The sequence below is a fragment of the Podarcis pityusensis genome, assembly GCF_964106645.2.
Source record: "Podarcis pityusensis genome assembly, chromosome: 11".
In the NCBI taxonomy this organism is placed as follows: Eukaryota; Metazoa; Chordata; class Lepidosauria; order Squamata; family Lacertidae; genus Podarcis; species Podarcis pityusensis.
The window spans coordinates 47,768,725-47,795,791 of NC_138036.1; the positions used below are offsets into that span (position 1 = coordinate 47,768,725).

The 27,067-nt window shown below is 41.1% G+C and overlaps 1 long non-coding RNA gene across 1 annotated transcript; it reads right to left on the bottom strand.

Moving 5' to 3' along the window:
* Positions 1 to 7,543: 7,543 nt before the first annotated feature.
* Positions 7,544 to 21,348, bottom strand: LOC308458508. Its single transcript, XR_013977498.1, has 3 exons — positions 21,168 to 21,348; positions 14,390 to 14,565; positions 7,544 to 7,706 (listed from the first exon to the last, which is right to left on the bottom strand). It is a non-coding gene; the product is annotated as an uncharacterized lncRNA (long non-coding RNA).
* Between the last annotated feature and the right edge of the window lie 5,719 nt (positions 21,349 to 27,067).

Below are 27,067 nucleotides of genomic sequence, written 5' to 3' on the forward strand. Positions count from 1 at the left end.
GTGCAAGACCTGTGTCCAGAATTGCGAGAATTGCACCTCTTTAAAGATAAAGCCTTTCTTGCGAGAAAACCAGAAATGAAGCCTTGATCAGGAAATGCAAGAGGATGTGATGCGGACTGTGCTTCTTCCTTGTAAAATATAACAGAAGAGTGTGCAAAAAGCCACTGGTTTGGGTGTATTGTTAACGTTCATGGTCCAAGCCCGATTTACACAAGAACATCACAGTATGTGATTGACTTACCTTTCTTTTGGAGCGATAACAAGTTAATGTTGCCTGGCAGGCAGTTTTACAATGAATCTTGGAGGACACAAGATGTAAAATTCTTTATCCTTTTATGAATTTCTTTTCATTTTTTTTATGTGGCAGCGCAGTCGTGGTGGAGAGAGCAGAGGGGAAAGTAGACAGATTTCGAGAGAGAAAAATACAGATCATACCAGACGGTTTTTGCGTGTGCAATGTGTTTATTTTTGGCTAAGTGATCTGCTTACATAGTAAAGTGTGGCTTTATGTAAGACGTAACAAATATTAACCAGGTGAAATGTTCAGAAAGTTGAAAAATTCAACGAGTAGAATTAATAGTGCTAAAGATATTCCCACTGGGAGGTGTTCCTTACTGCTAGAAATTCAATTTGGCAGGTGCCAGTTTTTTCAGAAGTCTTCATCTCTTCTTTATTCTACTTGCTACACACACACAGGTACAAAGTTGTATTAACTGTTTAAGCAGCATAAATTGCCCCTCTGAAAATAGAAATATTCGACTCTTGATACTGTATACTGCCAGATTTTATTCTGCAGTGACAGCTAATCACAGTTATAAATGGCATTTTGTTAGACATCAATTGGAGTTTCTCGATTGTAGCTACCGTTTTTCGTACCGATGCTGAGGATACAGAATCGTTAAAAAAATTAAACTTTAAGACCAGGACAGGTCCTTTCATGTAATATTTTAAAATAATCAAGTCAAATGGTATGAGTTATGAGTACATTCAGGCTGCTTAGTAGATGCCTTTAAAGGAACAAAGAACCCAAAGATCTTTCCTCTGTCATCTGGCTGTCAGTGTGTACGGGTACCTGGGGTGAAACTGACAGTTTAAAGAAAGCGCAGGTTAGACTTGATGTATAGGAGAGATGCCTGCACTGCACTGCATTGCCAATCGCATCCATCTTTCTTTGGTGGACCACTAGTTCTGCCAAGTGCAAAATCCCAAAGGATGCATCTACAATTACCTTAGTGATAAAAAAAAACCACCCCACCAAAAACCTGTTAGTTGTCTAACGTGTCTGGAAGGACTTCATTTTTCTCTGCAGTTACAGAAAGACCAAAGAAAGGCAGCTGAAGGGGTTATAATGTGTGACAGCAGGGTCTCTCCCCCCCACACTTTTTTTTACAGTAAACCATTACACTAATAAGAGAAAAATGCCAGACTGTGCAATATTTGTATCTCTGAGAACACCAAGCATTCATAGCAACAACTCAAATTCAAGGGAATCCAAGCTTGTATCTAAGGATATTTCCAATTTAAATTGGATGAAATCATCAGAACTAAACTTCTTATGACTTCTGTCAAATATTAGGAGTAACTGTCAGGAAAGACCAGTTTACAGGCACACCTGCATGCCATTTCTTTTGGAGCAGTAGGGGCAGTGACAATTTGTTGATCCCATTGGGTCGTCTTCTTCCTCTTCTAGATGTATCCTGTTCATTTCTTAGCCTGGGCAGGGAGTTTTTTGTTTCCTCCAACCAAAATAAAGACACTCTGGTGTTGACTACTACCAGGGCTTTTTTTTTGCTGGAACTTGCCAGAACTCAGTACAGTGGTACCTCGGGTTAAGTACTTAATTCGTTCCGGAGGTCCGTTCTTAACCTGAAACTGTTCTTAACCTGAAGCACCACTTTAGCTAATGGGGCCTCCTGCTGCCGCCGCGCCGCTGCTGCTCAATTTCTGTTCTCATCCTGAAGCAAAGTTCTTAACCCAAGGTACTATTTCTGGGTTAGCGGAGTCTGTAACCTGAAGCGTATTTAACCTGAAGCGTATGTAGCCCGAGGTACCACTGTACTTCTCAGGTGAGTTCCACCACCTCTCAGGTGGTGCCATTCCCATTCCATGAGAACAAGGAAAGCATTCATGGTGAGTTCTGGCACCTCTTTTTCTAGAAAAGCAACACCGGTTACTTCCAACCCAAGATCGTTCTAGTGCTGCTGAGGGCACACTTTGCCACAATGACTGGAAACAGAATTCTAAGGTTCACATAGTGAATCATCCAGCAATGTCCATCTCCATGGCTAGGATGTGCCTACAATGTTTACTCATATGTAAGTCACGTTAAGCAAAATTTTCTGGCAAAGTTAATTCAAATTTAAAATTTAATTCCAAAGCTTTCACCCAGGGCATTCTAACAGAAAACACTTGATGTCCAGTCACTACATGCCTCCAGTGCTATTTTTCTAGAAAAAGAGGTGCCGGAACTCACCATGAACGCCTCCCTCGTTCTGTTATAATGGCAATGGCGCCTACCTGAGAGGTGCCGAAACTGAGTTCCAGCGAGTTCCGGTCCCACATGCCTTACTCCGCAAGGAAAACAGACTTGGAGGTAGGACCTCTGAGGAAGACCATAATAAAAGACTTGGGGGTAGGACCTCTGAGGAAGACCATAATGAAAATGGAAAGTGTAATGTTGGTGGGCAACACCAAGATTTTGAAGGAAATCATGTTTATGATTATTTATTATCTCTCTATATTTTTTTAAAATCTGAAATGATCCCATGGTTACAACTGTAGCAGCCAAATGGAACTTGCAGTTATATCTGCATGCATGAAGTGGTTTTGAGAAGGTAGTCTATACAAGAAGGTCAATGTTTTAGAAAGCTATCTTCAAGCTCTGAATATTTTACACAGGTTTGCACTATGTAGCTTTTATTGCATCAGCCAATGACAAGTTATATTCTGTCGTGAAATTTACATGTTTGGCTGGAAAGTGGCATCTGATAATTTAGAGTTGCCTTATATGAACAAACCTGGAGTTGGTCAACACTCTCAAAAGGCAAATGTTAATTATACATAGAAAGTGGCCTTAGAATGCAAAATACACCGCAGGTCCCTGTGTGCAGACATAATCACTTTAAGTTTATCTTACATTTATGAACACCCTGTTTTCTGCAAGTTATTAATCTAAGAATAACACACCCTGAGACCTAACAGCAGCAAAATTCTGAGTGCAACATAAATACGATCCTTTGTTCCATATAATCCTTGTAAAAGGCATTCATTTTTGTAAAGTATGGATGATCAAGTTGTACATCTCTCTGTGTTACTAAAGAAACGTTAGTGCTGTCATGCACAGTTTTTGTACATTCTTGCTTTCAAATAATTAACAATCAAATAATTTAACATTCTGTAAAATCTGCAGTCTGGTTGGTTGGGGTAACCTTTGTAGGTGATCAAAAGGATTTTAGTTGATTAAGCTAACCAATCAATCACTTAAACACCACGGCTTGAATAAATGCATAATACATGCATGAATGTACTGTTTCGTAAGCTTATACATGAGATCCAGACTTCATGATCAGCAAAACCACATGGTTCAGCCCCTCTGCTGTAGGAGGGGGAATCAACAGCTCTGGTTTAAGTTACTTACTGAAAGGAAGGGTAGCGTGCACACTGTGTTATAATCTTCTAGTTGGTTTCTTATCATGGATGCTGTAGGACACAAATTTGCATTTCTAAAAATAGCAACTGGAACATAAATGAGCTGAGCAAACAGATGCATATTATAGCATTGTATCTATTCGATGACATGTGGCCTTGAGCTGACACTAAGCTTTCAGCTGTAGCATTTAAAAAAGTAGCCATTTTGGATCAAATCATAAAAAATATTGATGTGTATAAGTCTAATTGGAGTAATGACCTTCAATTTGGGCATTTCTTTTACACTAATCTCACTAACTTTGATTTTTAAAAAAATGTAATAGAAACATGGAATTCTGACATGAGCAGGTCTAATTGCAATAATAATGCCAATAGTGCAGGATTTTTAGGTTAATCTCTTGCTTCTTGGTTAATCATCTGAAAGGGGTTAAATATTTTACTGATGAGGGTACTCTGTTTTAACAATGTTTAACAAGTTGACTCTCAGCAAAAACCAGAACCATGAACATTTGTAAAATCCAACTATTTGAGCTTTTGTAGTATTTTTCATTTTTTTTACATTGCAAGCCAAACTTTGCTTCCTAAAGTTAGACTTACAATCTCTTACTGCCTTTATTGCAACCAGCTGCTTTTTTAATAATAGTATTGATTTCTTTTATATAAACAGTCTGCTGTTCAGGCTGTGAGGGTATATGCAGTGCTCATTTTGGCCCTGAGGCCCATTACAAATCATTTTCACCGATATTCAATGGAATCTAAACTTTTATTATTTTCTCCTGTGAGGAGGAATGATGATTTCTTATCCTCTCCATGCTTTTTCTGGCCTTTCTAAATTACGTGCTTCCTCTCTGGGAAGAAAAACGACAACAACAACTGGTTTGGGTTTGTTTATGTTTAAAATATAGATAGGGACACGGGTGGCGCAGTGGTCTGCGGTTCAAATCCCTGCGACGGAGTGAGCTCCCATTTCTCTGTCCCTGCTCCTGCCAACCTAGCAGTTCGAAAGCACACCAAAAAAATCCAAGTAGATAAATATGTACCCCTCCGGCGAGAAGGTAAACGGCATTTCCGTGTGCTGCTCTGGTTTCGATGTTCCGTTGCGCCAGAAGCGGCTTAGTCATGCTGGCCACATGACCCGGAAAAACTGTCTGCAGACAAACGCCGGCTCCCTAGGCCTGTAAAGCGAGATGAGCGCCGCAACCCCAGAGTCGTCTGCGACTGGACTTAACTGTCAGGGGTCCTTTACCTTTTACCTTTTATTGTAGATGGGACCAAGCTTAGCTTTAACTCAACTTTGCATGCCATGCTCTGTATGTGCCCTGGAATCTCTATTTATGTACTAGATGAAATAGACTGAGCCCTGGCTATGAATCAGAATCTACATTTGTTTCAGCTTATTAGTTTTCTCAAACGATTCCATTCCAAAAACAAGAACTGAGAGATGGGAACATTTACCTCTGGATTTCTGAGGAAAGCAGATTACATTTTATGAAAACATTATCATGCCATTAAAACCAGCGACCTTGGTATTATCTGTATGATAGTTTCTAATGCGTTTCTGTGCATCATTTCATCTCTCCTAATGAACATTATATTAGTTCAGCTTGCAAAGAGTGGTGGGGTTTTTCGTGGAGGGGGGTGTTGTGAATAAATGCTAGATGCTGCTATTTGCGACTTCCTGCACTTATGAGCATGCATTCTCTGAAGTTTCTGTTCCTTGAAAATCGCTCTGAGCAAATGATGGTGTGATTCCTCTTTAAGCATAACAATCTGTAATGCATGTTTACGTTGTCAAACACGCAGGAGCCAGTTTGCCACCACAGACAGAACATTCAGCTTAGCAGGACAAGTTTTTGCGTTCATTATACTGTGCCGGCTGAGAGACAATGTTTTGTTTTTATTTTCACTTACCGCCTTAAGCAGCAATGGAGTTTAATCCCAAACCAGAGTGGTTATGTTGCAGAGCTGCTAGAAAGCCTCAGGTTCAGTTCTGAGCATCTCCAGATGATAAAGGCAGAGGGGACAGGTGATAGTGAGACCTTTTCCCAAGCCTCTGGAGAGCCAAGGTGAGTCTGAGTAGACAACCCTGAGCTAGATGAACATACAACCAGATCTAGTATAAGACAGTTCCCTCTGTTCTACAGTCAGGGTGCTCATTCATTCATTATGTTACACTAGCTCTGTATATTGTTTTAATACATTTTGCTAGACCATGGAGATTTTATCTGAAGGGCAGTTTATAACGAAATATTTTATACCTCCACCACAGGCTTAACAACAACAATTTTATTATTTCTATCCTACCCATCTGACTGCATTACCCCAGCCACTCTGGACACCTTCCAACATATATAAAAACATAATAAAACCATTCACATTAAAAGACTTCCCTGTACAGGGCTGCCTTCAGATGTCTTCTAAAGGTTATATAGTTACTTATCTCCTTGAGATCTGATGGGATGGCAGCTACCATCAAGGTGGGTGCCATTACCAAGAAGGCCCTCTGCCTGGTTCCCCGTAGCTTCACTTTTCTCAGTGAGGGAACTGCCAGAAGAGGGTTCTGCTCCAGGGGAGCTTCCACCAACCAAAGGAGAATATGGATTTTTGCTATTTCCCCCTGCAGTTCCTTGGAAATCTACTCTGGACAGCTGGGGGGGGGGGGGGCCCTACAGGATGGGACACTACTGACTGCGGTTGGGGAAGGTCTTGACAAAGGTTACCTCCCTCTCTTCACCAGCAGAATCTCTCCTCTGGATTAAAAAGCCTTTCATGGGCAGAAGGTGAAGTCCAGATCCAACCCTATATGTTGACTCCATGCTGAATCCATGCAGGAAATGTGGTAGAAATGATGGCACTCATTTAGTGGGCCTTGCCTTCAAAATGAGTAATCAAGGCTATCTAAATTCAATTTCATATATCCAAATCTTTATCCTATTCTATTACTAAAGATCTGGACATGTTGCCATCTTTTAGAGTTAGAGTTAAACATTTAAGCAACAAAATGGAAGACTTAAATGTAATTGAAAGGAGCAAATGGGGAATATGAAATGCTGAACTAGAGAAGACACTGAAGACCATTTTCCATGTATTTTTCTCTCTCCATTGGACAGCTTCCCTAAGTCGCTGCTGTGATGCTCATCATACCGACAGATTTATTCACATTTATACAAGCGAGAGAGATGTGGTATGTAGGATTGCTCCCAGGTGCTCGGTTTCTCTATTTCAGCTTGTGAGTAGACACCGGTATAAATCCTGCCCATTGTATCATTCTGTAAATCAAAGGCGAAACTTTCATGTGAATAACCGCTCAAGAAAGGGTATGAGGCTTATATAGGCAGGGTGGTGACGAACATAGTAAAGTGATGGACATTGGAGGTCTAGATTTGAACCCAAGTCCAGTTAAGGATTTGCTGAGTGATCTTTAACAAGATACCTGGCAGTGCCCCATTTGAACTAGTAGCGACCAGTTCTATTTTTCTAGGAAAAGAGGTGCCGGAACTCACCATGTAAGTCTCCCTTTCTCTCTTACAATGGCAATGGCACCCACCTGAGAGGTTCTGGAACTGAATTCCAGCAAGTTCCAGATAATAATAAAAAAGCCCTGGTAGTGACATACCCAAGGGGGCTGATGTGAAAAGAGAAGAGGTTTGCAAATCAATTTCCATAGCAAAAAAATAAAATTAAAAAAAATAGTGAAGGAAACAGTGATTGGCTTGTTATCTCTATTTGCAGCTTGCATAAATTAGGACTAATGAATTGGCAATTGTCATGAAGGACAAACACCCCCCTCAAAAAAACACACACAACATTCTCAGTATTTATTTAGGTTGCAATCTCTCTCACATTCTTTAGTGCAATAGCATCCCTTTGAATCATTAGTTTAGTTGTTGGTGTATTAAATCAAGAGCAAGAGTTGCCTCTTCAGAATATGGCTGTTACATTTCCTGTGAGGTTTTTCGATTTTCTTCTTCTACCCCTTGAAGCATTTGCCCCCACAAACAGGGAGAGTTTACACTGTACTTCAATTTCACGGATTCCTCCTTGACTTCTGGATGTACCTGTGACAGTTGTAATGATAAACCATAACTTCCTTCTGTGAAAGTAAGATCTGCCTTCAGCTTTCCACACTATTCTCTCTTCCTCTTTTACATGCAAATGAAGATTTGTATCTCCCACTTTTGATTTTAAACTAACCACAGTGCTGCATGATATTCAAACCTGGGGAGACTGTGGTTTGTTAATACTATAGTTATTGAGAAGCCAGGATCAAACAGTAGTTCCAGATCTGAAACCATAGTTTAAACAAACTATTTCCCCAAATCAAGTGCCAAAGTCAACTGTGGTTAGTTTTTGAACTCTGCAACAGCTTTCCAGCATCTTTCTCTGGTGTACAAATAACTTCTGTTTATTTCTAAAGTAATACAGGTTTTTTAAAAAAACACAGAACCAAGAATGCATGCCAGTCAACTGCCTTGAATGATTTTAAAGAAAGAGACAACTCCCGCCCCATCACAGGAATTATGTAAGCAAGTGAATCCCTTTACTTCCCCCACAAAAAGCCACAGATGGACATATTTCTCTACAATTTGGCAGGCTTATTCCACTCTGGAGGGACACCTATACCTGTTCATTTCATCCCCTTTGCCCCCCCCAAAAGGGGGGGGGGGTTATAGCTATTTTAGATTCCCCATTGTAATGAATGGAAGAACATGAAGCTTTGTTTTATAGAGTGGTTCAGAGTCAGAAATACAGAGCAGGGGCCAGCAAACTTTTTCAGCAGGGGGCCGATCCACTGTCCCTCAGACCTTGTGGGGGGCCAGACTATATTTGGGGGGGGGGAATGAACAAATTCCTATGCCCCACAAATAACCCAAAGATGCATTTGAAATAAAAGCACACATTCTACTCATGTAAAAACACATTCCAGGGCCGGATTTAGAAGGCGATTGGGCTGGATCCTGCCCTCGGGCCTTAGTTTGCCTTCATTTGCCTAGCCATGCACTAAAGCCATGTACTCCAAATACATGTACTCCAAACACTCAAATGTTGCTAATGAAATAGGAAGCACAACGCTAACAAGAAGGAGGAGGAGGAGGAGGAGGAAGAGGAATTAAAGAAAAAGTTTTGCTTATTCAAGAAATTATGAAAAAATGATTTTTTTGAAAGCTGTGGATATCAACCAAACTGACTTAATTTTTTTGCATTGACAACTGTCCACTTTCGCAAATCTTGGACAAAAGAAACCAAGATGAAGCAAATGGGACATTAAGCTTGACCAACATAGCAAAATTGATAAACTAATTATCACGTCTGCAAGTACAATTAACCTGAACTTCACCCTAGTGCTGCTGTGGCTGTATGGATTATCCTTTTAATTACTTGCCGTTCATTAGAGATCATCCTCTATGGCAGTAGGGAGGAAAGTTAGCTAAATAGGAAAACAAAGATAAAATCATGGCAGTCTTCTTTTACATGTAATGATGAATTCATGATACTGAAAATGAAAGATAGCCACAAGGACCACAACTACCGTAACTTGTAAGAACTACCCATGCTTTAAAAAACAGCAGCACATATATTCAGAAAGTTAGACATTTCCATCCTTCATGCAGCAGGATTGTCTGAATGGCATATAAAATGTGCCCTTATATGTATGCATTATCATATAAAATATATAGCCAGAAGCGAATACAAGGAGCCTGCATATCACAATTCTGAAAGCCCAATTACCCTAAAGGAAAACAAAACTTTAAATAAATAAATAAATCCTGCTGTGGCCAATACCTAGGGCATAAAAATTGACTTACCAAATAGCTAAAATATGTGATACAGTGGTGCCCCGCAAGACGAATGCCTCGCAAGACGAAAAACTCGCTAGACGAAAGGGTTTTTCGTTTTTTGAGTCGTTCCGCAAGACGAATTGCCCTATGGGCTTGCTTCACAAGACGAAACGTCTTGCGAGTTCTTGCGAGTTTGTTTCCTTTTTCTTAAAGCCGCTAAGCCGTTAATAGCCGCTAAACCACTAAGCCGCTGATAGCCGTGCTTCGCAAGACGAAAAAACCGCAAGACGAAGAGACTCGCGGAACGGATTAATTTCGTCTTGCGAGGCACCACTGTATTTATATAGTGTGGTATGATTTTATCTCATACAAAAATCAGGAGCATGTGCAGCAACATTTATTAAAGACTTTCCTCAGATTATGGGGAAGAAATTACGTACAAATTGTAATATTGTGATGAGGTACGCAGGAAAATCTCCAAGTTGCCAATGGATCTAACATATATGCCTACATACAGGTAAAGAGGAAATATATGTTTTAAAAACACAAACTGATATTTACAACATATTAATAAATTTTCACATCATCGCAGCTGGAACTGCGATTAACAGAGTGTTGCTAGTGGCTGGCATTCCCTTGTGCAGTTTTTCTTGGCTGTGTGGGCAGAGTAATTATATATTTTAGTCAATAGGTGGCACTGGATTTAGTCCACAGTTTCTTGTTACTGTTCTGCTCCTATTATAGACAATAAAGTTTTTGTCTAGCTTCCTGGAAAATGTTTCCTCTGAGCTTCCCGTGACATTCGCTTTCCTGCCAATCATTATTTGTAACAGACAAAAAGACTCCAATAAGGCAGTGCTGGGCAAAAACCAAGCCTAAAAAAACAGCACTGGTGATATATTTTCATCTTTGTTGAATCCTTAGTAATCTCAACCCAACAATCCACATGTGGTGTTATGCCCAGTAGATATATTTTAGCAGCTGCTTGGGGTAGGAGGCAGTCAATTTTTGCTAGTTCAGTTTTTACCACATTGACTAGAAGTTTTTCAATGTTTTATGGGTTCGTTTTTTTTATTCACACAAACACATTCTGCACTTAAAATAAAAATGCACTCCTGGTGTTATGTCAAAAATCTTTAGGAAGAAAGAAGATTGTTTTCATTGTCCTCCATCAATCCTATAGAAATATTCACTGACATGATAAATCATTTTTTATGCCATTCTCTTTTCTAATCAAACGCTCCGTGTGAATTTATAAGCAGCCCAATTGATATGCATCTTGCCATGTATTATGATAGCCCGTGCCCTGTTGCACTGCAAAAACCTGCAGCTGTCTAAAGCTTAATTATGTATAAATGCAAAGCCCAGATGCTTGGCCAACAGTGCTTCAACAAAGGACAGCTCCTCGCTTGTTTTTCTTTTAATTATAATTGAGCAGATGTATATATTTCAACCCACATTGTCTCTCATGTACTTTTCGCCTTTTTCTCTACTGCCTTTGCTCTGAATGCCTTTCTTGAAGGAACCACTGAAAGAAAAACAACTACATCGTGAACTGTCTTAAAGATCTAAGTGGGGTCATTAATGCTTTTGACAAATCCCTCTGCCTTTAAGACAATCTTTTTAAAACTACAAAGATGAGCTCCCTCCTCTATCAGCTGTACTGCAGATAGCTTGGTGGTGGTGGCGGTGGTATGTGTGTGTGTGTGTGTGTATGTTTAAAAAAATAATACTTCAATGGAAACTGGCATCTGGGTTGAAACAAAAAAGGCTTACACACAGCCAGACTTCTAAAGAATAGAGTGAGATCAGGCAATAAAGCATTACACCTGCTGAAAGTAGGTAATAGAGGCAATGAAAGAGTGTTTGTAACCCGACTTGCCCTGCATAGGAAAGCCTTTTGTCAACCGCACCTAGGTGGTCATTCTGCAAAGTCAATAAGGGATCCTGTAGCATTAGGCAAAAACAGGACAAATCGCTGTTTCCCTTTCACACTCAGGTATCACATATGTAACCTTTTTCTCACAGTCATAAAACACCAGGGGCATTGGTCCTCTATTGGTGGTGGTTTGTTGTTGTTGTTTAGTCATTTAGTCGTGTCTGACTCTTCATAACCCCATGGACCAGAGCACGCCAGGCACTCCTGTCTTCCATGGCCTCCCGCAGTTTGGTCAAACTCATGCTGGTAGCTTCGAGAACACTGTCCAACCATCTCGTCGTCTGTCGTCCCCTTCTCCTTGTGCCCTCAGTTTTTCCCAACATCAGGGTCTTTTCCAGGGACTCTTCTCTTCTCATGAGCTGGCCAAAGTATTGGAGCCTCAGTATCAGGATCTGTCCTTCCAGTGAGCGCTCAGGGCTGATTTCCTTAAGAATGGATAGGTTTGATCTTCTTGCAGTCCATGGGACTCTCAAGAGTCTCCTCCAGCACCATAATTCAAAAGCATCAATTCTTCAGTGATCAGCCTTCTTTATGGTCCAGCTCTCACTTCCACATATCACTACTGGGAAAACCAGTAGATTTTCCCCAGGACCACCTGAGAAAGGGCACAGTGGTCATCTCTGCCCAAGCAAAAAGTGTCATTCATCACATATAAAATATAACACAAGTAATCTGGTCAGGAAGCTTTTGGGTGCAAGTGGCTTCAGTCTAGCTCCAGTCTTCATAGCAAAATAAGCACAAATCTGTCATCTGCTTATAAGATGACGTGTGCTTTCCCCCTTTGCAGGGCCCTTTCCCAGCTTTGCAGAAGAGAGCCTTGTATGCAAATATGTAATATGTAATATGTAATGCAGCTCTCAGTGATGGCAATGTGTCCTGCAGGCAAGGCCATTTGTTAGTAACATGTATCAAATAATAAAAAATGATAAGTGAGCATCGCTGTGGATTCAAAGGAATGACAATTCCATTTCCCACATGCACATCCATTCTGTAGCTCCCTTTTCTTTTCTTTTTTTTATGGAAAATTATTGCACAACACAATAACCTGACTTCTAGTAAGTGCTTCTTGATACCTGCAGGTATTTCTAAATACCTACTTTAATGGAGCATAAGGAAATCCATTTTGTGTTTCTAATGTATTCCCTGCTGGCCCTGATACCAGACCGTTCAGTATTTTGTCTTAGAGGGCTAACGTAAAGGGAAAGGGGGGGGGGGAGAGAGAAGAGGATAATCTCAGGCACAATAGATACATGTTATTTTCCCCAGCGTTTGACGGAAAAATAATTGGGTGAGTTCAGGACAACTTCTTGCCCTTTTGAAATCTGAAGCCTGGCCTGGTGAGAGGAAGCTTTTGCGTTTTCTACTTAAAAGGACTGCAATATATATTTTCACATCAGTGTCAGCAACCGCTAAGGAAAGCCAATACGGCCAGTGTTATGCTTGCCAAACACAAACAAATTTGTTTTCAAGAAGAGGGCAAGTAGAAAGCCTCTCATCTGCCAAAATGAGCACATTAAGAATGACCTCTTTTCTTGGGGCACCTGAATGCTTGTACAGGAAAGCGCTGGAGATATATAATTAATATTAGCTAACACGCAGTAAGGTTAATTGTTGCTTCTCTGAACACTCAATCTGCATGCAGTTGATAAATCGCACAATGAATCAAAAGTGGCTCATATTTAGGTCACGCAAAGTCATTGCGTCTTCCTTTCCCTTTTTAAAATTTAAACAGCGATCTGGATTAAAACACAAGAGTATTTCTGGAGAGGAATTCAGAGAAGCGCTTGCAATAGGCTGCCTTTTGGTATAAAAAAGGGAGGGAAAGTTTCCTCAGCACACACCCTAGGGACACGTTAATCAAAGCTTTTTAATGTATTCAGTCTGGTCTCTGACAGGCTTTGTTCCAGTGATGGCATTTTGCAGGATAAGGCTGCAAGTTACCAGTAAGACACAGTAATTGCCGGGGGTGATAGAGTTTCCTACCTTAAGGCTTCCTACTATTCCGTTCTTTGTATTGTTAGGCAAGGCTAGAAATGTCTTGTAATCAACACACCCAAGTGATAAGTGGAAATTTTGATCGGGAAACACATCATGAAGGACAACTGAACAACAAGGTGATCTGTGTTAATTGCAGCTCGAACCACTTTTGCCAGATTTCCACTCGCCTGCCACATTTTTTATCATAGACTCGTAGAATTGTAGAGTTAGAAGGGATATACCAAATTCTTGGAATGTCATGGAAATTCCAAATTCTTGTTGGGATTTGGTACCATTTACTCAGTGGTCAGTCAATCAGTCGATGTGTGTGAAGATTTGCTAAACCTTTCATTCACACAGATATTGCTTTTGGTGACACAACTGGAGCTGATTAGAGTCCTCTTCAGGTGTTCACTGCAGAAGACACAAAGGTGTAGAGTTTGCTATTCCCTCAGATGACATCATGCTCTGCATTGCAACAAAACCTGGCTCACAATTGGTTGAGGGAGCTGGTTCATTGTGCAAAAGTTTCCATTGTGGGAATGAAAGCACAGTTGATGCAGATGAGTGGAGCTAATCCTGCACATTCCTGGAATTACCAAAATATTGAATCACCAGATACCGAGTCACCAAAATAAAACTGAATAAGGCATATTCTTCAAGCAGTGTTAAGAAAGTAAATATACGTACTAATGTCAAAACACACAAATCTAATGTTCATGAAGTGCTAATGTTCATGAAGTGCACAGAGTAATTTGAAGTGGCCATAACACATGTGCGAGGCTTGGATCAGTGGCTACTTTGTCACGAGAAGCCACTTGTCAGGTGGGAAGGATCTGCCTGGTTGTTGCTTACTAGGAGGAAGAGGGTGTTAAGTATAATAGATTTAATTGACACAGAAATGGAAAGTTTCTGTGTATTAATAAAGGTTTAAAAATGGATAATAGCTAAATGTGCACTGGAGAAATGGTTTAACATGGGGATTTTCCATGAGACCATATTAAAAGCAAGAGCTCTCTCTGAGTTGTAGCTAGTTAATGCTTACATGTTGATTGTTTTTCTACTCTGTGCTTAGAGTGAACCTTTGGTCATGCGATGGAGGCATTGAGTTGCAAATTTCCATTTTGAAAGGGAGTTGCCTTTAGTCTTTTGTCTCCCAAACTCCGTGGAGTGAAGATGTAAATGAAGCTCGTGAGGAAAATAGCTCCAGGAAAATGGATGCTGTTAAAGAGAGAGAGACCTTTGCTTAAAGGTCTGTTTGGATTATTTCATATTTTCTAAGATGCAGAGACTGTGCTGAACAGCAAAAGACATTATATTTTGGGATGTATCTTTAATGCTTGTGTTCTGCTTTTTAACAAAAGTTCTGTAAGTCAAAGTTTGAATAATATTCTTATGGGCCTGCACAATGATTTCTTCCCAAAAGGAGCCAATTCTTATGCTTCCAGTCACTTCAAACTGCACTATATTAATATCTACATCAGAGGAGGAGGGACAAGGTGACAGAGAGGTTGATGCGGTACAAACAGAGCAGCAGCCGAGCCAATCCTGTGCTCCTGCTGGCATGTTTGCACCGCACCAGCCTCCCCGCCACCTTCACCTCTCCCTCTTGGTAAGCATTAGCAACCAACCTGCAAGGAAGCTATCATAACAGTTCCACCCCACCTGGCTAGCCACTTCTGCCTGACACAACAGAGTCTCCCATAGTCAGAAAGCAATAGGTGGAATGTAAGCAGACTAGCAAAAGGTGCCTGCAGCAACTGAAAAAGAAGAAGAAGAAGAAGAAGAAGAAGAAGAAGAAGAAGAAGAAGAAGAATTTATATCCCGCTCATCTGGCTGGGTTTCCCCAGCACTCTGGGCAGCTTCCAACACAATATTAAAAATGCGATAAAACATCAAACATTAAAAATTTCCCTAAACAGGGCTGCCTTCAGATGTCTTCTAAAAGCCAGACACTTGTTTATTTCCTTGACATCTGATGAGAGGGCATTCCACAGGGCGGGCGCCACTACCGAGAAGGCCCTCTGCCTGGTTCTCTGTAACTTCACTTCTTGCAGTAAGGGAACCAGCAGAAGACCCTCGGAGCTGGACCTCAGGCTGAACAATGGGGTCACTTGCAGAACAAGTCAGCCCCTTCAACCACTGGACATGCCACCATGACAGAAATCCTATAGAGAGGTTGAACCCCAGCCCTTCTTACCAGGAAGTTATCCACTGTCAAAGCAGACAGAGAGAACAGGACCATATCCATGATGGGATGAAAAATGACAAGAAGGGAAGAGCGTTCCTGACTACTGCTCTGCTCAAATTCACCCACTCTCAAATCTTTTTCTTTTCTTTTCTTTTCTTTTCTTTTCTTTTCTTTTCTTTTCTTTTCTTTTCTAAAGCATAATCATAGTAAAATGGTATTGAGCTTTCATTACATATATTTGTGTGTGATGTCCAGTTAGGTCCATGGTAAAATGCAAGTTTTTATCAACTGTTTGATAGATATCCTACATTTTTCCATATAATACAGTATAGATATCATGTTTGCAGCCCAGAGATATGCAGGTATTGCCCTGCAGTTTAAAATATATATATGGGCACTATGACCCTTGCTCTCAGGGCCTGCTTTCTGGATCTGTTTTATCATTTAAAATAGTCAACAACTGCAATCACCTAGATTACATTGTTAGTCTGCACACTGCCCTATGCGAGCATTCACGGTAAGAATAAGACGTTAAGTGAATCTGACATGCAGTTTACCAGCAAGTTTCACAGTACATGGGCAAAATGTTGCTCTGAATATGTAAAATATTATGATCATTGCCATACCTAACTAATTGCATTTGAAGTATGCTGGCCATAAAATTAATTAGCAGTACAGAAAGCATCATGATAACCAGCTATAAATACTAAACACAACTAATTATTTCAGTCATAAAAGGGCCCTGCCAATTTATAATGAAGCAATATGTTGCACACACACAAAGAAATCTTTTGTTTTGCCTCTCCCCTCCTCCACGCCACATATTTGCCCATGGAACTTGTTCCATTTAGTGACAGCGTCAGTTCTAGCGGATACCAAATGGAATACAAGCTAAAATGAAACCAGCCTAGGATTTTCAGCGTTCTTTAAGATGTTTTGCAATTGCGAAAATGCAGGTAACATTCTTTTATCGTCAGCATCAAAAGCAGTAGGTCACTCTGGATCTGCGGAGAACATTTTGAGCTCTAGCAACAATTGATTTCCTTAAAAACAAAAAAAGCAGCTGGCATTACAAAGAATAGCCCTCTTTCGATTTTTCTGTTCCACTGAAGCATTCAGAGAATGCAGCAGGCATAATAGGCTGAAGTAAACAGTGTCAGGTTCTGTTATATCAGGAACTCTTTTAAACCAGCCAGACAAGCTATCATCAGTGCTTGAAACACTGTAAATAGCTGTTGAGCCTGAAAATGAGTTTGTTTCCTAACAAGGGTTTTGATGACATTTTGAGGAATAGAAGAAGATGCTTTGCCGACGGTCGTTGTTGCTACACATTCAGTTATGATATGGTTTTATTAATGAGTCAATATGAGCGGTCCATGTGGGGCACTTAATAGAATTAGAAGCTCACTCAGCAAAGTGCCATTGAACTGCATGCTCATAAAGCTTTCCTGGGAACATGAATGAAAAATAGAGATGGACTGTGTAAATGCCCTGTCTCAAGGTCAGCGTTGGGTGGCTTCAACAGAAATTGTTAGGGTGGTGGCTGAGATAACAGAGCTAACCTACTTCTAATTAACATACCGAGTGGCTAGCAGTGGTCCAAAGTGGGGTGGGCAATTCAGCCAACAAGGTGTGGGCCAAACCAGATGTGCATTAAATATGCTACCATGTCTTTGAATTATCATGGAATGCTAAAAATGACATTGCCAGACCATCTAACCATGTAGCCTTATATCTGGCGAGTATCTTCTTTGGATTAATTCTCTTGATTCTTTCTTCTTTGGAAACATCCCCCCCCCCCCCCGGTTGTTCTCCACCCAGCTCCAAAACCCTATATGCTTGGGGGCAGCAGTTCATTAGCTCTCTGTTATGGTTGGTGTGAGAGGTGCAGGGCAAATGGAGATGAACTACAACTGCTTTCTTTTCATGTGTGGCAGAACTGCATTGCTCATGGGGATATATATATATGCTGATGCAGCAACATTACAAACCTAGGTAGAACTAAGGGAGAGCATCAAAGCTATATCCAAATAAAAGCTTGCATGTACTGAGCTTATTCTGAATTGAGTCAAGGGAGTTTGCCCATCAGTACTTACACCTTCAAATAAAAGAGAAAAGTTACAGTCCAGGGTCATTTTTTAAGGCCATTCATATGCTATTTCTCATTCCCATCTTCTGGGGATGCAGAGGAGATTCTAAACTTAGAAGTTCTGTGAATTCATGAGGGTGATGGAAGCAATGTTGTGTGGTGGTGGTACATTTTGAAAATAGGGACACGGGTGGTCTAAACCCCTGAGCCTCTTGGGCTTGCCAATCGGAAGGTTGGTGGTTCAAATCCGTGCAACGAAGTAAGCTCCCATTGCTCTGTCCCAGCTCCTGCCAACCTAGCAGTTCGAAAGCACGCCAGTGCAAGTAGATAAATAGGTACAGCTGCGGCAGGAAGGTCAACGGCATTTCCGTGCACTCTGGTTTCCATCACAGTGTCCCGTTGTGCCAGAAGCTGTTTAGTCATGCTTTCCACATGACCTGGAAAGTGTCTGTGGACAAACACCAGCTTCCTTGGCCTGAAAGTGAAATGAGCACCGCAACCCCATAGTCGCCGTTCACTGGACTTAACCGTCCAGAGGTCCTTCACCGTTTTTTTCTTTTACTACATTTTGAAAGTGGTTTTAGCTAGGGTACACATCTACTGAAGAAACCAGTGTCAACCTTCTGGGTATTCTTGGACCCATCCCTGCCTATGAATGTGCAAGTGATAGCAGTGGCTTAGAGAGCCTTTTACCATTCCTTTCTGATTTTCCAACTGCACGCTTTTCTGGAAAAATCAGATCTAGTCCTAGTCACTTCTAGGCTGTGTTCCACTGTATCCCATTGCAGCCTCTTCAAAATTGTCCTGAAACTTCGATTATTTCAGAATGGTGTGGCCAAACTTGTTTCTGGGATCGGCAAAATGGATCACATTATGTCAATTTTGTTCTAATATTTTGTCATAGAGAGGCATGATAGTAGTTAATGAATCAAAACAACGAATAAATAAAATACATTAAAATACCGTGCTGCTGTCGACTTGAATAGGAAATGGATAGTGACCAAAATCTAAAAGGCAGCAGATCTTGCTATTTATATATTGATTGGCTCAGATTTCAAACAGATAAATAGATAAGTGAATAATCAGCCTCTTCCCAGAGAAAACTCTGCTTAAGACCACATATAAGCTGATAAGCATTCATTTGAGTTTGGCAGACAGAATGCAACAGACAGCCCCAATGTGCATTGTGAGCAGCTTGCAAACTTTTGGATACAAATCCAAAGCGCTTAGCTTGGAAGGAATACCTCGACTGTCCAAACCACTATGCACAGAACCAATTTGGTATGAAACAGATGTACTATGCACGTAGAAAACCTCAATTTGAGAGAGAGAATAGGAATCATATTCAAATGATCTGTGCTTGATAATCTCAAGACAATGAATCAGTATCATGCCAGCATGTAAAAGATGGTGCTGAGCCTGGCCCTTATCATTAGTGTATTAAGGTTTCCTGGAAGATAATTAGACAGGATTTTCTGTGTCATTAAGCAATTCACTTTATGTTCCGTATACGCTTTATACTCAGTTTCTGTGGCCTGCTCTCTCCCACCCCACTCTCAGCTCTTCTGCTACAGTCCTGGGACCCTTCACCTGGCCAAGGACCCATCATCTGCTATACGACCCATTATTTATTGTTCTGTGCCTGATTTCAGCAGAAGCAGACCTGCCTGTCTTCTACTGACACTTTCTTGTTAAAAAGGCTTTCATTTTTGTATCATAGGAATGAAGAGCTTAAGTCGTTAGTGAGATGATTATACAATGCATCGAAATAAACCAACTTTCCCCAACCTTGTGTTCATCAGAGGTTTTGGAATGAAACCCCCAAGAGCCCCAGCTAGCATGGCCAGGTTGCAGGACAGCATCTCTAATTAGAATAAAGTATTTCTAACCCATGGAGGAAATTGACTGAATACAATGCTTTATGGATGATGGCAGAACATTTACTGTGTTGTCTTTAGAGTGGGTTTCACAGCGCTTTCTGTAGCACGTCCTTGACTTCTTTAGGAGTCTGAAAAGCCAGTTCTGTAGGGATGCCCTGGGGCTTAATTAGATTATATCTGAGTGGAGACAGAGCATGTATATCAGGAGTGGGGATTCAGTGGTTTCCATACTTATTTAACACAGGTATAGCCTGTTCTTCACCATGTGATTGCGAGGTGGAAATACATCCCATAAAATTGCAAAATGAGCGAACACCATGAAATCCCATAATAATAAAATGCAGAATATCAACAGTCATAAAAGGCAGGTGATGCTTTCTTTTCCTGAATGGTTAAAACGTCCTTGTTGGACTCTGACTTCCATCAGCCCAAGCCGGCATGGCCAATGGCCAGTGATGTTGGCAGCTGTAGACCAATAACATCTGGAGGACCACAGGCTCCCACCTCTACTTCCCACCTCTTAGAAGCCTCATTCTGCTCAATAAACATGGGGATTACTTCCTTTGCCTAAGGAAAGCTGATATACATTTGTAATCAGACTTGCCCTAAGAGGCCAGTTCTGCCCTAGGCCTCTAAGGCAAAATTGAAACTTTGGAATCTAGAGAAACAGTCAAACAGTCCCTGCTCTATCAGTTGTGCTCTGTGTTGGCAGTTGTAACCTAGCCAGTACTGGCCCAGCTGTTTCCAGTTTCTGCTTTGTGATCTCTCAGAGTACACTGAGAAGACAATCTACTCAGCTCACTACCTGACATATCACAATTGTAATGGGAATGATGGAGCTGAAGAGGGTCACCCTCCATGCACCATCATCGACATATTAATCATGCTCCCCACAGACCATCACACAGCTGTTTGTCAGGCTAGGGGAAACACAGTTGTGATGGAGTGTGTGCATGAATGAGTGTGCGTGCAAATCAATTATGCCTTCCAGTTAACTGAATTTGGGTTTCCAAGTTGAACACTGTCCATTGATATTTGGCTGAAGCTCTGATATACTTGGCATATTTTTTTTTCATGATGCTTTTATAGATCCTTTGATTATGCTTTTTTTTTTAAATGGACAGTAAAATGGAGGAAATGGCAAAGATAGTTGAGTTTTCAGCAATAGTTATAAGAAGCCCATTTGTCCATTTCTGGGTCTTTTAAGCACTCACATTCTTAAACAGAATGTAATTATTGAGGAAATTAACTTTATAGCTGCAGATTGTGGTGTCATGATAATTTAGAGGAATAGAAGGAATGTTTTCTTAGCAATCTTTTTTATCTCTTTCTTTTTTGGTTATCACTTAATGGCATTCATTAAAAGTGATAACAGAAATTGCTTCTCATTTTAAATTTCTTACCAAGTCTCCTGTTTAGTTGAGTTAACTTTCCTTGGAACAATATATTAGTGTCATGCTCAATTGACTTTCTTTATAAAGGAAATGAAAGTCCATTCTCTGCACCAATGGAAACAATATAAATATACATGTTTCTGTCCTTTTGTTAAAATAATTGTAAACTCCAACAAAATCTGTCACAGACAACCTCTATATTGTGATGCAGAGCAGCTGGCTGAAGTCAATTCCCCCCACCTCCAGTTTTTTAAAAAAACATTATTTACCTTTTGGAATCCAGGGCAGGCTAGCAGAGAGCAAAGGCTTGAGCTTTCATTGTCAGCCAATCAGCCGTTTCTCATTTCCTTTCCTCATGCTTTTCTCTGGAACAGCCTGCAGCAAGAAAATATATTGACTTTCCTGAGAACTTGGTGTTCAGACTTTGAAATTGCACTCCCTATCTTTTAATCATTTGATACCGAGAACAGACAAAGGAAGAAATCAAAGGACCATCCTACTCAGCAATCTTTCCACCTCCTTGTCCTGTCACATGCTTTGTAATTTCGGGACAACAAATCTGTCTCTATAAAACTCATGATTTCCACTGGTTTGACCCTTCTGCAGTGGAGGTCAACAGGAATTCTATTTGTTGCTTAACTGGTTTCTGAACAGATGCCAACTTCTGCATTCTCGAAATAGAGACCCAGCCATGCCCTGCTCAAAGGACCTCACACACTCAGCGTATAATTGCTCTCATACTTCATGTGTGAGACAGGTAACTGTCCAGTCATTGAGTGTTGTTTATTTTATGTTATAGGCATTTCAACACTGGTAGGGTTTTCTTCTCAATAAACCTTTGCAGAACAAAATCATTTGAGGAGCATTACATTCCTTACCAGTACACACTTGGCCAAGGCAACAGGAGACAACTCATTCTTCAAGAAGCCTAGGTATGAGTCTTTGGAAGGAATTCAGCATAGCACTAAGGATATTGCTGTCAGTGCAAACATTTCTGCTTTCTGATGAAATGATTTCCTCTCCCCCTCTCCCCAGTTGTGGTTCTGGGGGTTCGTCTGACTCCACCAAGCCAATTTGGGGGAATGCGAGGGGAAGAGAGTGGGGAAAGCCCTGTTGTGTGGCTGAAGTCCTTGCAAGGGCTGCCACCTAGCAGGAATTGTTCCTTGAATCTAGCCCTCCATGTTTGATCTTTTCCTTTGCCACCTGCTTTTGCTACAGAACCTAACCACCTTCTTCTGCCTTTCCATAGGGTCACATCCAAACTTCATGTGAGATCATTATCTTCAGTTTCACAAGTAGGTAAAGAAAGATGGGGTACTCATAAAGCAATAGAAGTGGGAGGAAGTTTATATGATCATGGGAGACTATAGTGGTTCAGGAAGAGCTTGGTAGAAAAAGCTTCTGAAAAGCTTTAAAGCAGGAATGGGGTGCTCATGACCTATGAGCTATTGTTGGATCTCAACTCCTATTAGCCCTAGCCAGAAAGGCCAGTGTTCATGGATGGTGGAACTGTAGTCCAGAAACACATGGAAGACTACAGGTTCCCTACCTTTGGTTTAAAGGAAGAGATGGAGCAGGAATAAAAGAGGAACAAAATCTGTTTCAGGCCCCAAGAACATCAATATCATAGGAGCAGAAGAAGAGGAGAGAACAAGTGTGATAATGGAATTGGAAGGGACCCTTGAGGATCATCTAGCCCAGGGGTGGCCAACTCCCAAGAGACTGCGATCTACTTACAGAGTTAAAAGAGTTAAAAACTGGCAGTTATCTACCTCCTTCTTTGGAGTTCAGGTCAAAGTTGTTGAGCTTTTTGTTGAGCTTTTTTAGGGAGAAAGCCCCATTTTGGGGGAGTGCAGGGCAAAAAAAAGTTAGCTTTTTTAAGTGGAGCCAAAGTTGTAGAGGTTCTTTGGGGGGAGCCAGTGATCTACCACAGATGTACAGTGATCTATTGGTCTCTACCCCCATCGTTCTGCCCGGATGCTGAGGTCCAGCACCGAGGGCCTTCTGGCAGTTCCCTCATTGCGAGAAGCAAAGCTACAGGGAACCAGGCAGAGGGCCTTCTCAGTAGTGGTGCCCTTCCTGTGGAATGTCCTCCCATCAGATGTCAAAGAGATAAACAACTACCTAACATTTAGAAGACATCTGAAGGCAGCCCTGTTCAAGGAAGTTTTTAATGTGTGACATTTTAATGTATTTTTAATCTTTGTTGGAAGCCGCCCAGAGTGGCTGGGGAGACTCAGCCAGATGGGCGGGAAACAAATAAATTATTATTATTATTATTATTATTATTATTATTATTATTATTAGGACATGCCTGATCTAGCCCAGGAATACACAGCTGTCCCATATGGGGATCAAACCTGCAACCTTGGTGCTATCAGCACCCACTATCAGCTGAGCTGTCCAGGAAGCCCTTAAAAAGCCACTGGGTTTCTTAAGTGTGAATGGAACCACTCCTTCAGTAATGGGGCTGTCTGAAACACAGTGACAAGTTAAGACTGCCTTCTTATATCTTTAAAAGCTTGTGGAAAATTAATAAAAAAGTTATTGGTGGGTGGGGAGTCCTGATAAATTTATTTTAAAATCAATGGAACCTAAAAAATAAGTGTCACAAAGAAATATGGCCACATCTGAAGTCTAACAAAAAAAGTTGTTTTTCATGTAACTCTCTCTCTGTGTATGTGTGTGTATAAGATATAAAAGTGAAATGAAAGCAGAAGGGTGAAATGATGAGCAAACATTTTAAATCACTTTCCTTTACTGGAGATGCTTTTGATACAATTAATTTGGAAAGCAATGCCTTAAAATTTCGGGAAGTTGCAAATGCAAATAACATCAGTACTGTATTTGTCCAGTAGATATTGGGTCCATCATCTTAAGAAGAATTTTTAGTGACCACGAATACAAAAGTACAAAAAAGAAGCATTTTGAACAGTAGGATATTGTGAAGCAGCCAGAACCTGTGTGTTAGACTCACAGACCCTCCAAGTCAAATTCAAAGTTACTGCAGACTGCAAAAAAATGTACAAATGGCCATGCTTATTAAATGACAAACAAACAAATAGCCATGCTCCAGAATATGCAATAGAAAAACACCTTAGCAATCCCAAACATTGCCACATGAACATACACAGAACAAGATGAAAAATAGCACTTTACATTATACACTCATTTTTATGGAAACAGTCAAGAGTCATATAACATAGCATTGAGCCCTGAAGACATGAGTAAAATTTGCTTTCGCAGCCATTGTGAGAAACACTGAATATCCATGAAAATGAATGTGCCAATTCTGATCTATGTCTTCAGCGACGATTATGAAAACTCAGTATTTGCCATCTAGCTTTTAATTTCACCTGCTGAGACTATTCACCCACGTGCAGCTAGACACTGAAATTATATGGAAAGGACCTTTGGCTATGAAAGATGGTAAATCAGAGCACGGATTCATAGGCAAGGGAGACCTGCCATGGGACTCTCAGTCATACCATGAGACAACTTAGACTCCATACTCAATAGCGTTATGCCTCTCTCCACCCAGTCTTTGGATGCTATTGTGTATCATTTCACTTGCTTCAATATGTGATAAATCAGATCTGGACTTTTGCACCAAAGTCATGTCCTGAAAGCACCACTGGACTCCCTCTCACACACAGCTTCAGTTGAAGAGAGAGGAGGAATCTGTTGTAAATGGATTTATACCTAGAAAACTGAAGTTCCAAACTGATTGAGCTTTGCCCACATTGCACCACCTCTTGCATTGATCTTCCACTTATGTGAACTGGTTGTGATATATATGTGTGTGTGTGTGTATGCATGTGTGTGACACTAATTCTATGCAAAATTCTGTGCAAACAATGTGTGTATCGTAAGTATGAATCAGTCAAGCCTTGTGCAGTACTATATTTCTACGGTACAATTTTTTAAGTATTAATGAGGATCTTTCTTCTATGTATCTGTTGGTGCACTGGCTGCTCTAGAATACCTGAAATGTATAAATATACACATGTATAATATTATTTGAATGCATGCTCTATGTGACATATCTTGCTTGTTGTTGAGATAAAGGAACGAGGTGGCAATTAGAAAAATAATAATCTGTACACATGAGCCTAATGTTGAGATTGTCAGAAAATTCCCATGCCTAACTGCAGTAAGGGGACGCGGGTGGCTCTGTGGGTTAAACCAAAGAGCCTAGGGCTTGCTGATCAGAAGGTTGGCGGTTCGAATTCCCGTGAAGGGGTGAGCTCCCATTGCTCGGTCCCTGCTCCTGCCAACCTAGCAGTTCGAAAGCACGTCAAAGTGCAAGTAGATAAATAGGTACCACTTTGGCAGGAAGGTAAAGAGCGTTTCTGTGCACTGTTCTGGTTCACCAGAAGCGGCTTAGTCATGCTGGCCACATGACCCGGAAGCTGTACGCTGGCTCCCTCAGCCAATAAAGCAAGATGAGCACTGCAACCCCAGAATCGGTCACGACTGGACCTAATGGTCAGGGGTCCCTTTACCTTTACCTAACTGCAGTATCACAGCATTATGGCAAGAAATGCACTTTGATCCTCTCTCCCATTATTTTTGGGCATAGCTTCCATGGTGTGGGTTCAAATAATTGGTCCTGCCAGTGGACTGGATGACACACACCCCCACCCTGGATCCCTTCCAAATCTATGATTCCCAGCACACAGACAGTGGAGAGCATTCAATTGGGCAAGTAGTAAGGCCTGGACTGATTGAATGTTTGCAACAGCACAACATATAATTCCTTTTTTAAAACAACTGTTTCTGTTGAAAGTTTTCAGCAGAAAATGCAATAAAAATCAAACTAACCTAAATAAATAAAAATGGTAAGAAAGCAAGACAGGAGAAGAAAGAGAAAAAGAAAGAAAATTCCAATGTTACAGTGGTACCTCAGGTTACATATGCTTCAGGTTACATACGATTCAGGTTACAGACTCCGCTAACCAGAAGCAGTGAATCATAGAATCATAGAATCATAGAGTTGGAAGAGACCACAAGGGCCATCGAGTCCAACCCCCTGCCAAGCAGGAAACACCATCAGAGCACTCCTGACATATGGTTGTCAAGCCTCTGCTTAAAGACCTCCAAAGAAGGAGACTCCACCACACTCCTTGGCAGCAAATTCCACTCTCGAACAGCTCTTACTGTCAGGAAGTTCTTCCTAATGTTTAGGTGGAATCTTCTTTCTTGTAGTTTGGATCCATTGCTCCGTGTCCGCTTCTCTGGAGCAGCAGAAAACAACCTTTCTCCCTCCTCTATGTGACATCCTTTTATATATTTGAACATGGCTATCATATCACCCCTTAACCTCCTCTTCTCCAGGCTAAACATGCCCAGCTCCCTTAGCTGTTCCTCATAAGGCATCGTTTCCAGGCCTTTGACTATTTTGGTTGCCCTCCTCTGGACACGTTCCAGTTTGTCAGTGTCCTTCTTGAACTGTGGTGCCCAGAACTGGACACAGTACTCCAGGTGAGGTCTGACCAGAGCAGAATACAGTGGCACTATTACTTCCCTTGATCTAGATGCTATACTCCTATTGATGCAGCCCAGAATTGCATTGGCTTTTTTAGCTGCCGCGTCACACTGTTGGGTCATGTCAAGTTTGTGGTCAACCAAGACTCCTAGATCCTTTTCACATGTACTGCTCTCAAGCCAGGTGTCACCCATCTTGTATTTGTGCCTCTCATTTTTTTTGCCCAAGTGCAATACTTTACATTTCTCCCTGTTAAAATTCATCTTGTTTGTTTTGGCCCAGTTCTCTAATCTGTCAAGGTCGTTTTGAAGTGTGATCCTGTCCTCTGGGGTGTTAGCCACCCCTCCCAGTTTGGTGTCATCTGCAAATTTGATCAGGATGCCCTTGAGTCCATCATCCAAGTCATTGATAAAGATGTTGAATAAGACCGGGCCCAAGACAGAACCCTGTGGCACCCCACTAGTCACTCTTCTCCAGGATGAAGAGGAACCATTGATGAGCACCCTTTGGGTTCAGTCAGTCAGCCAGTTACAAATCCACTGAGTGGTAGCATAGTCAAGACCGCATTTTACCAGCTTCTTTACAAGAATATCATGGGGCACCTTGTCAAATGCCTTGCTGAAATCAAGGTAGGCTACATCCACTGCGTTCCCTTCATCTACCAGGCTTGTAATTCTGTCA